This window comes from Nicotiana tabacum, chromosome 24, assembly GCF_000715075.1.
Source record: "Nicotiana tabacum cultivar K326 chromosome 24, ASM71507v2, whole genome shotgun sequence".
In the NCBI taxonomy this organism is placed as follows: domain Eukaryota; kingdom Viridiplantae; phylum Streptophyta; class Magnoliopsida; order Solanales; family Solanaceae; genus Nicotiana; species Nicotiana tabacum.
Window position 1 is genome coordinate 39,921,066 of NC_134103.1, and position 13,618 is coordinate 39,934,683.

At 41.4% G+C, this 13,618-nt stretch overlaps 1 pseudogene; it reads right to left on the reverse strand.

The window, feature by feature from the left end:
- Positions 1 to 155: 155 nt before the first annotated feature.
- Positions 156 to 13,618, reverse strand: part of LOC107771016 (uncharacterized) — a 28,676-nt pseudogene continuing 15,213 nt past the window's right edge.

The following is a 13,618-nucleotide window of genomic DNA, read 5'->3' on the forward strand; positions in this document are numbered from 1 at the left end:
GGCCCTACTTAGTTGATTGACAATGACAAAGGCTTGCGAAACTATGTAGGGCCGGAGGCCCGCAGCGAATCCATAAATATGAGGAGCATGCCGCAATAAAAACATGGTCCCCTATGCATTTCATATTTTCCTTAAGGGACAAAAAAGTACCCCCATCATAGTGAACCTCTCCTTGTGATCAGGATGAGGTAGATGCCTCCCAGCCGGGGGGTGGATCGAATCGGGGTTTTCTTAGGTCGCCACTGACCTATAGTTATCCTTAAACTTCCATGATTGGTGGAGAAAAAATGAACAAAAGTATGCTCGCTTGCTGTCTTGTTCTCTGTCGCGAACTGGGATCTCTCGCCAACTAGGTCAGATTGGAGGAAGATTTTATGAGAATATATTCCCCATATTCAGGGACAAGGGGCGGAACGACCTCTCGATCTACTTACTACAGCCCAGGAAGAAAAACATCATCTAGGCGTTCCCTGTTGCTCCGATCTCCCCTACGCCTAGGACGTTGTCTGGGCCAAGAGCCATAGTTAGTTTCTATTTCCATTTGGTTCTTTCTTCCTCATTGTTGATACTGGCAAGACCCAGCCAGATGATGTGTACTGGTTGGTAGTGAGAGGACTCTTTATACTTGCATACCTAAAAGAGGGCACTGATTAAAAAAGAATCATTTGATTTTCTTTCTTGATCTCCCTTAGCAGCGGGAAAGGAGTCTATCTATTTGCCTAGCTTTGGTGGATTTCCCCCAATGCAATCCACAAAAATTCCACGAATCCCTTGGTAGATAAGTCCGACGACTCAACAGCAGTGCAGAATTGAGTTTCTTGTATGGTGGATCTGATCTATAGTTAGAGGGTAATACATACCAAAATGTTCGAAGAAGGAAGGCGCATAAGAGTATATAACCAACATACCGTTATGTATAACCTATTCACATTAGTGAAGCAGTTGGATGCATAAGGGAAGTGCACGTTTGTGAGACCTTAGTCAGGATGCATAAGTGAGTCAACCTACGAGTACGGAAGAGCATGGTACCGCTACCCCTCTCTAAGTAAAGGTAAGATTCTTAGCCCTGCAGATGACTCCATCTAAAATACAATATGGACAGCTATTTTCGGCTGCTCGTTTTGTATCTTGAAGAAAGAGTAGGCTTAAGTAATGTAATAGGGGTCAGGTCTATAATAGCTATACTATTGCACTATTAATTTAAGGCCTCCGCCCGATCTCGAATGCACATATTTTTAGGTTCATCTTCAATTGATGTTTTCTTAACCTTTCAAAGAGCTTGCGTAAATTTTTGATGTGGTCGGTTCTTTCTTTTGAAAAGACTACCAAATCGTCCACGTAAGGCTCGCATATGTTATGTAGGAGGTTACTGATAATTTGTGTTATCGCTCTTTGATATGTTGCACTTTCTTTTTCTTTTTTTTGGGCATTACTTAGATGTGAAACTTGCAGATCTCATAGGTTGTAATACGTTTCTTACGGGGGGAACAAAATCAAAGAATATATAGACTAGTAGAGAGCCTCTATGTAGTTCTCTATCTAGGGCGATCGATCTACATCTTTCCCCAGAGCCCTTGGGTTGTGTCTCGATCTCCTATGTGGGAAATATAAGGGACTAGTTCCTATAGAGATTCCCCCTGGTCTTATTCCACGCTTTATGACGAAAGGGGAGTCGACGTGGCATAAAGTGAAGATTGGGGGGAGTAGAAAAAATTCCCTTATGAGGTATTCCGAAAGTTTAACCTAGGCAACAAAAATGGGGCATGGTACTTCAACTAGAGGAGCGACCAGTTGGTTCACCAAACCCCGACCAAGCGTCACACATTCTCCAGGTCTGAAAGGATCCAATGCCCAACTATCGACTCCTCTCGGAATTGCGTTATCAGAGCTGAGCTAGGAATGGCTGTTAGTGGACACCCACCACTTTTTACCAGTTAGAGAGACCCTCTTTAATAAATTAAGAAAAGATGTTCACGGGGGCCAGAAAGACTCGGTCATAGGAATATAGAACACCTACGTGCTGGTAAACAAAAACCACCTCATCCAGATCAGAGTAAACAAGAATGTCGAATCAAGCCGCCCTTTGCCTTGAAAGAATTCACACGCGGCCACCAGCTTTCCCAAAATAAGGGGAGATATACTGCTTACTGCTCACGAAAATATCCGACCTGTACTATAGTCAAGTTGTTCACCTATCTTTCTGATCTCCTTTCCTTCTGTTCATCATATTTTAGGCTTTGACCTAGTGAAAAATGGGGTTGATGGTGTTGGCTAAAAAAGGGGGAGAGAGGAGAGCCTTAGGGTATGCTCACTTCTGCATTTTTGTTTAAATTATCGAGATTCTCAATCGCTCTTTTTAGTGGGGAGGAATAGTATGTGAATGGCGGTTCTTAGACGAGAGAATCATTCCTCTCTAAATAAAAAGAAGCTAGAATCTTTCTATTGATAGTGCTTTCACGTTTGCGCATAGAATGGTCTTTTGCCCTTCCATTCTGTTCTTACGGTAGTTGGGTCGGAATCTGTGTGACAGTTAGAAAGTTGTTTCAAATATTCTTTGCATCCCCAGAGAGATAGATTGTTTCCATTGTGCCTTGGTCGTCAAAAGGGTCACGAACAACCTTAAAGTACTGTTCCATGTCCGAGAGGTATTCGAACCTTGGCATTTCATATCCCGTTGAATGGCTGTGGTTCCGGGACTCAAGTTCGGAGTCGCCAGGTGAGACATTCGGTTCACGAACAGGAAACCTATCTCCACAGCAAGCTCCTCAATTTGACTCGGTTCCTCATGCTTTGGACATCACCACCTGGATTGTTGAGGCCCCATGAAGACGGCTCTACTTCACTGGGAAGACGCGGTACTCATTAGCGAGCGTCTGGTGACCAACGATTCCTGATTCCCATGCCTTTCTGCCATAGTCTACACTTGTCCGTCCAAATGGTCGACCTTGCCATCAAGTTGGGTCACTCGATCCTTGAGTGTTTCCTTAACAACAGCCACCGCTGACAGCACTCCACTGCTATCATCATGTACATGGTACAACAAGAAGAGAATTAGCAGAAATCGAAAGGTTTTTACCCAAACCTCCGCTCTGATACCTCCTAAAGCAAAATAGGCATGCGCATGGGTAGAGAGTCTACCTGAGTAGTGCGGTCCCAGGTAACGCCTAGTTTAGTGTACCACCTAGGTTCCGCCTTCTCCTTGCCTTGCCGAGTTTTGCTTCTGATCTCTCTCTGAGTCTCTAGTTCATTACCTTCTACTACTGATCTTCTCCCTCTGCTGCTACTTGAGCCATTGGATATCTACCTAAGAGATACTAGACAAGGTGCGAGAGGAAGGGATGCTGCTATTAATGGACCGGTGGTACCTCTGGGTCTAAGAATCATGGAAGACGTAATTGAAATATGCACCTAGAATTAAATCACATTGGTATAAAGAGCTGAAAAGGAAAAAGAGGAGGAAAGAAGCAAGGGACTGAGCGACGAAGCGAGGTTTGGAACCCTTCAATTACAAAGTGGAAGATGCCTCTCACAATGTGTAGGATTACTGCATTTTTTATATTTGACACTTCTATTTGATAATATATATAGGGAGTTGGGGAAGGTTTAAGGGGAAGGGAAGTCAATTTAAACATAATGCCACCATAATCCTATGAAAACGAAATTGGGTTTGTGTGTGTAGAATATCCTTGGAAGTGTCTATTCTACCAAACCAGGGGACGCAACCGTAGATCGAGCCCTGGGAGTCCTCTCCTCATGGCTCCCTACGTTGATATTGGAGGAATTTGCTCTCAACACGAGGGATATACAAGAAAGACCTGCTCTAGATCCCCAAGTCTCCATGGTTGTTCTTTTTAACATCTCTTTCTATTATTATAATGTAATGCTATCAGTCACCTCATACTACCCCCCATTACGCATCCTGTGTAACATCAAGGAAAGGGAAGGCTTATACTACCGCGGCGGGAGGTCGTCTCCCAACACATTCCCCCTATAGTTGATCTTCCACAGATTGAGGCATTTCTTTTGGAGATAGACATGTCAGCGGCATCAAGTGGATCATTTATGCACATGCTTAACTAAAAAAGAAAGATTCCCTTTTGTTACCGACCTTCTTCCCTTGACTGGTGTTTTAGGTATTCATATCCAAAAGGACACTTTAATCTTTCTTTAGAGGCCCGAATACTTCTCATTCTTGCCTTTTAAACTTCTTTATATCAAGGGATGTGGAACCATATTATCCTGCATTCCTTAAACCTATGTAGTGAGTCGTGTAGGTGGCGTGTTTAAATTAGGACCATACATTACGATTCTTTTCTACTCATCGCTAGCCAGTCAAGATGCTATCTCTCTTCTCCTTCATCACTCAACCATCAAAATATGGTATATAATTAACAAACTCATTTTTTGATATTTACTTAAACATATACTGAACCACCTATCTCTTCAATTTTTGGCGCTATCCTGACACTAATGAGCATCACTTAGGCCTTCATTCATGATACTCTGCTAGGATCTGCAGCACTTCAGTAGGCCCTAGGCACTAATGTGAGGTTAAAGTTTTAACCAATGCAACATACTATCCATAAACATTGTACTCCTATAATATAATAAGGCAAGAAAGCGGAAAATTTCAAAAAAGTAAAATGGAAAATGTGCCCCCTTTTGATTAGCCTGTTTCCAAGAGGGAGAAGGTCTTATGGCAATCGTAGGCATACTTAAAATCGGTTATTTGGACTGATCGAGCAACCTATGAACAGTTGCCACCTACATAACCTACTTCCCAGACTAAGGGAAGAAGGTATCGGATCACTTTTGAGAGCCGTTTTGTTAAACCAGTTCCTTTACTCTTTTTGATTGAATTACAGTCAGTAAAGTAATCTGGTGGAAGGGGTCCATAGAATAAAAATTGGTTTCTTTTTCTTTTTTCTATTTTTATAGTAGAGAAAGATTCAAAATTAAGGGTACGCTCTTTAGAAGATTTGCTCGAAGCTTTTATTTTCACTTGGTCGCCTGGTATCTTGAAACCTGTTTGCTTGCGGGGGCATGAGTGGAAAGAGCGCTTCACAAAAGAATTGTGTGGCATCGTGAAAGGTTTCCCATTGGGGTTTTCGACCCTCAAGGTCTCCACCTACTTGTGGAATGGGGGGTGGGGTGGGGTGGGTGGGTTCCTTGATATTAAGGTGTCAAGGCAGTCGAAGAAGCAACCGATGCTTTGATGATTCAATTGACTCCTTGATGCCAGTCCATGCTTGCTGTCATGCTCGCAAAAGCAAGGGTTTCGGTCAGTTTTACATGCTATTGGATTTGAACCAATGACTCTCCCCATATGAAAGCGATACTCTAACCGCTGAGTCAAGTAGGTCAAGCTGAGTCAAGTCACCCTATAAGAAAAAGCCGCACAACCAAAGTATCCCTTACTATAAAAGGGGGGCATAGCGCTAAGAAAGAGAAAGCGTTATCACTATACGAAATGAAGCAGTGGCTAGCACGCTAAGCTAATATCAACCAATGTTCGAATGTGGAGCCTTTCTTTCTCAGTCGTCTATCTTAATAAGTGGATTCTGATTCATGCAGTCGTTATCTGCTACATTGGTCTTTTCACTCCCCACTCTCCACCATAACAAAATATTTCCACTATATCTCAGGAGTAGTCAAAGGAAGTACGGCGGGTCCGAGTAGGAAGATATTTACTAAGTAGGGCATACAACAATAGATCAATTCAATCAACAAGATCTATTCGGATCAGACCAGGATGAATGGGATTGGTTTGACCTCTCACTCGGATGTAAGACTCCCGCCGCTAACAGATGTCCCATGCCATGTTTCATGAATAGCTATGCCCGAGAATGAATTGTGATATAGAGCCGAATAAGCCACTGCTCTATTCCCAACTCGAAATTCATAAAGGACTTTAAGGGAGATAAAATAGGAGGGGCCTATACCATACATCCTGCTGCCTTGGGACGACTGCACGTTACATCATAGCAGCACGACCAAATGGAGGTGGAAAGCCCTTGTATAGGTTGGGCGCTAGCTAGCGCCTTCCTTATACTAATATAAAATGTTGGGCCTTCCCCTTATTTATTAGTATTAGGCAAGTTGCTCGAGGACTTCTACTGGGAATGAAAGTTCCCTATTATAGGATCCCTAGTAAAGCCAATTTAATGATGGCCGCTTATCTGAGTAAGAAGACGATGGCTCCTATTATTGGTGAGCGATCTCCTCTACATGCTATCTTTGGGCGTTTTACACTCTTTCAAAGAGATGACTATTCAAACCATAGAATATTCGGATACCGTGCTTTGTTAAAATTCCATCTCCTGCACAAGACAAACTGAGCCCTACATCTCACTTTATGTGTTTTCATGAGTGAGGTTGGGGTACCCCTCTCTCAAAAGGGCTACAAGTGTTAATGTTCCTTTTACACTACGATTCCACCTTTCTCGACATGTCACCTTTTCCGAACATGTGCCTTACTATGGAGCTCGGGGCTTTGAGATTCCCTGTGATGGTAGACCATTATGTTCCCTTATATCCCCTTAGAGGGGAGGGGTGGATCTATTGAGGAGTTTATGTGAGACAACATCAGAATTCTCCGATTTAATAGAGTCAGCAAGATCCGGGTGACCAGAGTGATCAGTAGCTTGATCAGGTTAAGGGGAAGTTCCGCAGGTTTGTGAAGACAGATTCTCGTCACTCAGTTTTCTGAGCAGAGCCAACTGATTCAGTGGTCTCCCTCTCTCCCTATACTTTGAACCAAGACTCTTTTTCAAACTTAGGTTCTCTAGTTTCTATTATCAGAGTACGGATATCCACCCGTCTTCGTTTTCCTATTCATAGGTTTGTAGAAACTAAGTCTCTGTCTAATTCCCACGAGTCTTTTTTGCAATTTCATCCATCGTTTTTAACCTGACACATTTGCAGAGGCCATATATCAACCCTGCTGGCAGCTCTATGCAGAAAGAGATCGTAGCACTAGAATGGTTTGCTACTTGGGATTGAGTCTCTCTTCCTCTAGGGAAATCAATAGTGGGCTACAAGTGGGTCTATAAAGTCAACAAAAAGTTGATGGAGCTGTTGAGGGGTTGTAGGCTAGATTGGTGGCCAAAGGATACATACAAGAGTATTGAGTCGAACCCCTTTAGAGATAGAGGAAATATTTTGCCTAGCTTGGTGAATCTCATCCCCGCACAGTGAATTGCATTGCCAACCTTCTGATTATCTTCTTATCATTTTTCGTTGCATATTTGGGATACGTTTGGTGTTCAATATATTTTCTGATGTCAATAAACCATGGTTTACCATTGGGTGCCCTTTCAATGGCCAAAAGATCACTATTGAACATGCCAGGAGTCAACTCAAAAATTTCTATTAGGTTGCAATACACCAGGCTGCTTTTTTGTTCTATCATGATTTGGCGGACTTTCCCTCAGGAATTATCATGGAGGCCAGTATTGCCAATGCATCCTCGAACTTATTTTTTCTCTAGATAGTGGAGAGAAACTGATTTTCTTGAATTGCTCAGTCAGCTTTTCAAGATAAGCATGGTATGTCAAAAGTTTTTCATATTTTATTTTCAATTTCTTTTGAGTTTGGCAGATGATAAGCATCGAATCCCTAAATACTTCGATTTCTTGTATTCCCAAGGTCAAGGCAGTCTTTAATCCATGGATACATGCTTCATATTCTGTGGTATTCTTAGTTCCTTAAAAGATCCGCTTAATGGCAATGGGGGTGTGCGATTCATCAGGTGAAATCAACAATGCCCCTACTCTGTACCCATTTTGATTAGTCGTGCCATCAAAGTCAAATTTCTATTCCCTCCTCATCTATGACAACTATTTCCTCGTTTGGGAAGTAATCCTTAAACTCATGTTCCTTCTTGATAGGGTGCAAGGTGTTCTGCTATCGCCCTTCCTTTTTGGTTACATACGTGATGTCGAATTCAGACAAAAACAGTAACCATCTTGCGGTCCTTCCCATTACGTTAAGGCGGGTTTCTCGAACAAATACTTTTTTATATGTCCATGGAAGCTATTAAATGTACTGGGTAAGACAGCATGCAATGCCTCAATTTCCTCCTTACCCAAACCAAAGCCGAGCAGGTTTTCTCCAAATTGGTTTACCTGGTCTTGTAGTTAGTCATTTTCTTACATTGGTAGTATATGGACCTTTACTTCCACCTGTCTTCATCGTTTTAAGCCAACATAGACCCCATAGTGGTTTCAGTGACTGATAGGTATAGTAATAAAGGCTTCTTGGGGTTCTAGGCACTAAAATGGAGTCCTTCATTTTATCAAAAGTTTTCTGGCGGGCTTCATCCTATTTTCCTACTACATTTTGATTTAGAAATTTATGTATCGGCTCGCAAGTGGTTATACAAGAGAAAGTCAAAGTATGATGGGACTATTCATCGCTACAAGGCTTGCGTGGTAGCCAAAGGCTACAACCAACAATATGGTATAGACTATGATGAGACATTCAGTCCAGTTATCAAGATGGCATCAAGGGTGATTAGGTGTGACTTGCTTGATAAGGGAAAGAAAAGACGTCCCTCAAAGCCCCATTAACGCAAAACAAGTTGATTCCTACGTTTTTAAATTATGAGAAGCTCTTAGCTACTCAGCTATATTGTAGGCTCTAAAGGCATTACTTGACTGAAAGAGTGCTTATATTATGGGGCTTCCCTTTTCAACATCTGACTTATATACAGGTCAACATCGACTTAAGAAGCACAAAAAAAAAGTATCTACCTCGGGAGAGGGATGAGAGTAATCTTTTTCCAATAGGGTAGCTACCTATTGCAGGAGTTCCTGACCTGAAAGGACACCAGCAAGCTGCTACTGAATGTGAACAAAGTCAAGGAGATGGAATCAACTTAATAGAATTAGTTTTTTTATGACTGCTGAAGTGACCAAACGTAATGTTAGATTGATTCAATACCGAATCCCAGATCTCCAAAGATGACTAATAGTAGGGGCTGTATTTTTCGAAAAGAAAGATAGTGGCAAAAAGATGTTAATCAAGAACCGACGTCTCATGCCGACCCCGTCTGCAGTTGCTACTACACTGTTACATCCGGATAAAGTGACCCGGCTGGTGGAATAATTGCAATGCGACTATACCGCCTGCTGTTAAAGGGAAGAGAGTATACCAAGCTTGTCCCATCAGTCAGATTTGGTCCTCCGGGCAGCAACCCGACTGGTATACACCCCATAGAAGAAATTGGGCTGTGATGTGAGTAACTATACTCAACAATCATTTTCCAACATCGTTCCTAAGCCCTACTAACTAAAGGGGATGCGCATGTTTCGTTACACCTTTTCCTCAATTTAGCTATAAAACTAAACCATCTCGGTTAGGGGGAGGATGTCAAAACCTTACCCATAAATAAAAGTACATAGACCTGCTCACAAAGAGCTACAAGACAGCCAGAAATATTACTACTAATAAAATAAAAGTGAACAAAGCCAAACCAATATGATATTCAATAAGTCAACTTTTTTGAGAGAAAAAACCTGAATTTGTTGAGGAAGATATGCTGTAGAGGAAGACCTATAGTCAAACTGAGAATCGCAGCTGAAGTTTTCTAAAGAGTCTGCCACTTTATTGTTTTCTCTAAATGTATAGACAATTTTGAAATGGCCAGCCGAGAATTTCGATAAAATGAAGCTCCACCATGAGTCTAGGTATGGGTAAGTTTAGGGGCTTCTTTATTTTCATTGAAGCAATCAACAATGATTTTGGAGTCAATTGCGAGTTTACGAGCTTGATGAATATAGAGCGCATCCATAAGAATAGAATTAGTAAACGTCCAAGATGATCTGATGTCAAGAAGTTGAGAATAGTATTCCAGCTAGTCCGTAATTTTTTGAATAATAACAGCCAATTGAGATATTGGATTTTCTAATTTACTGCTATTGCCTTCCTTCTAGAGTTCCCAAACTGAAAAAATAGTAAGCATAGACGTGACATAGCCAACTTGGGATTTTCTGCGAGATCTGTTAAACCGCCGGGAGTGAATGGAATCCATTTGGAAGGATCTTATATTGAAAAGATGATCAAAATGGTTCCAAACATCCATAACAAGCTCACTCTTGATGAATAGGTGATCAATACTTTATTTATCATGCTCCGAACAGCACAAGCATTTGCTTGCTAATCTTATACCTTTCGTCTGAATTTATTCCCTTAACTGATTCTGAAATCCCCGCATACAAAGTCAAATAAGAGCTTCCACGCAACAATGCTAATGATTGTTGGAATTGCTTTATCCCAGACAAATTGAGTCCAAGCTTGAATGCCCGTTTGATTTCTTACCGATTCCCATCCAGCTTTGAGAATAAATGACTCACTACGATTCTTTTTCCATATCCCTCTGTCTTCCAGATGAGATGTGAATATACCACTATTCCTGATATCATAAACCACTATGTGAGGCAAAAATACTTTGATATCATTGAAAAAGCAGTTTTCATGTGTGTCAAGCACATCTATGATGTTGGAGAAATAACTAGTAAAGGAGTTGGCCTGGTCAATAAGAGGGAGTCATACTTTGGACTTCTTTTTTCAAAAGAAACTATCTGAAAGCCCCTATGGTTTGCTGCTTCCAAACCTGGTTGTCAGGACTTGGAGTGAAATCAGTTCTATTTTCAGCCAACCCCACCGATACTTAAGGGTTCAAAATGGTGGATTGGAAATGGAGCTAGCACTGATTTCTGGTTTCACCCCTGGCTCTCTGATATTCTTCTCATTGAAAGTACCCCCCTCTTATTGACCAGGTAAACTTCATACGAAAAGCTTTTGAAAGCCCTTGAAAATGTCTTGTAGTAGGAGGACCCAAAGCCGCTTCCTGAATAGGAAGGCACATAGTATCAAAAAATATTCAGTGAAGCTTTCTTTTATCTTCATCACCACCTCACCAAATGTTAGCTAACATTTTTTACAACTGATCAAGAACTCCCTTTGAAACTGGAATCCCTGCAAGAAGGTGTATAGGCATCGAGAAAAGAACATGTTTGCAAAATAAGCCGCCCTCCACTGGATACCAATGCTTTCATCTCCTACCACTTTATTTTATACTCTATCCAGAAGATGAGAATTTTTTTTATTTTTAAATAGAGGTAGTCCTGGATAAAAATATTAGGAATCAAAGCAAGGAAAGTAGCATTGATGGAACGGGGGATCGCACCTTCAGCGAAGAAAAAAGGTGACCAGTTGGATGTTTTTGAAATCCCAATAATATTTTCTAATTAAAAAGAGTCCGAAAATCCATCAGGCTTTAAAGGATAGGGGAGACCATTTTTTGGGTTAGTGCGCTGCGACATGCTAAAAAATTACCTTTTGAACTTCTTCCAAATTAGGAGGGCTCATAAGCATCTTATTATCTTCCTCTGTGACTAGAGAGGGGATGGTATCAAGGATCTCCTCTTAAAGCACTGAACCTTACGAAGAAAGTAATGTATGAAATACATTGAGAGCGTCCTGCCATACAGAGACAAGTTCTGAATTTGGTTCAAGGTGTTAATTCTCTATCTTTCTTCGCAAAGCAGAAGTTTTTTCAAGGTTAATATTGGCCGAATCTAATGAAATTTTCTTATCAGCAGACCAACTGTGTTCAAGAGAAAATTGGCCTTCTTCATTTTTGGGATTTCTATATTATGAAATAGTTCGCCAATTCAATGCTTTATTTGTCGAGTCAATCTTCCTGGAGAAGACTTGAAAAGGATTTCCCGAGCATGGTTGAGATCAATGTGAAAATCAGAATGCCGAATCTACATTCTTTGGAAACGAAAACCCCCAGGCCTATGAGTATTATTATCTTCTAAGAAGATTACTAGAGGAGAGTGATCAGAGGATACTGTAGGCAAATGGTCAACTCTGGTGGAAGCAACATGACTTTTATATAGAAGCGGGCAGTCTCCATTCAAAAGGATTCTGTCTAGTCTGGCCTAGATACAATATTGACCGGTTTTATTATTGCTCCAAGTCAATTTGCTTTCATTGAAGGCCCAATCAAATAGTCCAAATGAGAAAATCATATCTTCAAAGCTCATCACTTCAATAAAGGCATTGAAGTCAGGAGGCCGGCCCCCAAGTGTTTTCTAATGGATCCGCAATTACATTCTCCTTACTAGCCACGGGAAGTTAATGCAAGTTGATAGGTCCTTCAATCATCGAGTACACTATCGACTTTCCACACTTATCATGATAACATCACCGATCTTTGGCGCTTATGGGGGGACCTATCATACACATGCACCACTAGAGTCTTCATAAGAACTCTGGGGCGAGGACCAAGGTGAACCCGAATTAGCAATGAGAAGCGGTCAAATCAGTAGCAAAGGCACCAGGATAGATGGTTGGTTGAACCGGATAATACCTTCATGATCGATAGCTCAGTGAGGTACGCCACCCACCCTACTTTTAATGATAGATAAAAAAGGTGGGAGGGGGCTGAGGGATGGCAAAGGTACAAAAACAAAAACTACATGACATACGTACATTAAATGGTAGGCTATAATCTCGTGTTTTAGTCGCTTATTGCACTTTAATTTACTGCACTTTACTTGTGTTAAGCTTTAATTGGTAGTATTTTACACTTATTGCATATTTTATGCCGTGTAGGAATGATTCTGAGTTACGTAGATGTTGTGAACTAATTCAAGCTATTTGGAGCTTTGAAGTCCGAGTAAATACCCAAAGGATTAAGCCGGGATCATGTTCGGGGGTCAAAGATCACTTCTGGACGTCAAAAATCAAGGAAGACGCAACAACTGAAGAAATGCACTAGTGCGACGCATAAGGTAAATTTATGTCAGAAGATTGACAAAGTTCAGAGGATGGGTTTCTGAGGTCTAGCAGAAAAATACACTAATGCTAGGCATAGTGCGTGGCATAGTGTAGAGCATTAGTATAAAATTCTGTCAGACAAGCTAAGTTCAGAGAGTTTACGACCGAGACAATTGCACTAATGCGACACACTATGCGTCGCCCAGTGCGTCGCACTAGTGCATTTCTTCAGCTGTTGCTTCTTCCTTGATTTTTGACCTCCAGATGTGATGGTCAACCCCCGAACACGATCCCGACTTAATTCTTTGGGCTTTTACTCAGACTTCAAAGCTCTAAACAGCTCAAATTAGTTCCACAATATCTACATAACTCGGTATCATTCCTACACGGTATAAAATACGCAATAAGTGTAAAATACTACCAATTAAAGCTCAACACAAGTAAAGTGCAGTTAATTAGAGTGCAATAAGAGACTAAAACATGCAATTACAGCCTACCATCATAGGCCCATTACGAACAATCATTAAGGCGGTCTCCAATCTCGCTCGACTTGGGGCGATCACTTGAACAAGGCGGGATTGATCGATCTACATCAATAATTCTGGCTTCCATTCCCAGGAGCGCATCTACAGAATAAAAAAAGCACGCACCACACTCCTACTATACCAGGGCCTTTAGCTTTCACTGGGAAGAATAGATTAATTCCAACTAGATTTTTTCCCTAACCCTAAACAATGAATGATAGGCCGGCTTAGGATAATTGAAAACGAATTCACTTTCAGTAATCAGAGGTAGGTCAGGGGCCGGCGGTCATGCCCCCAGCTTC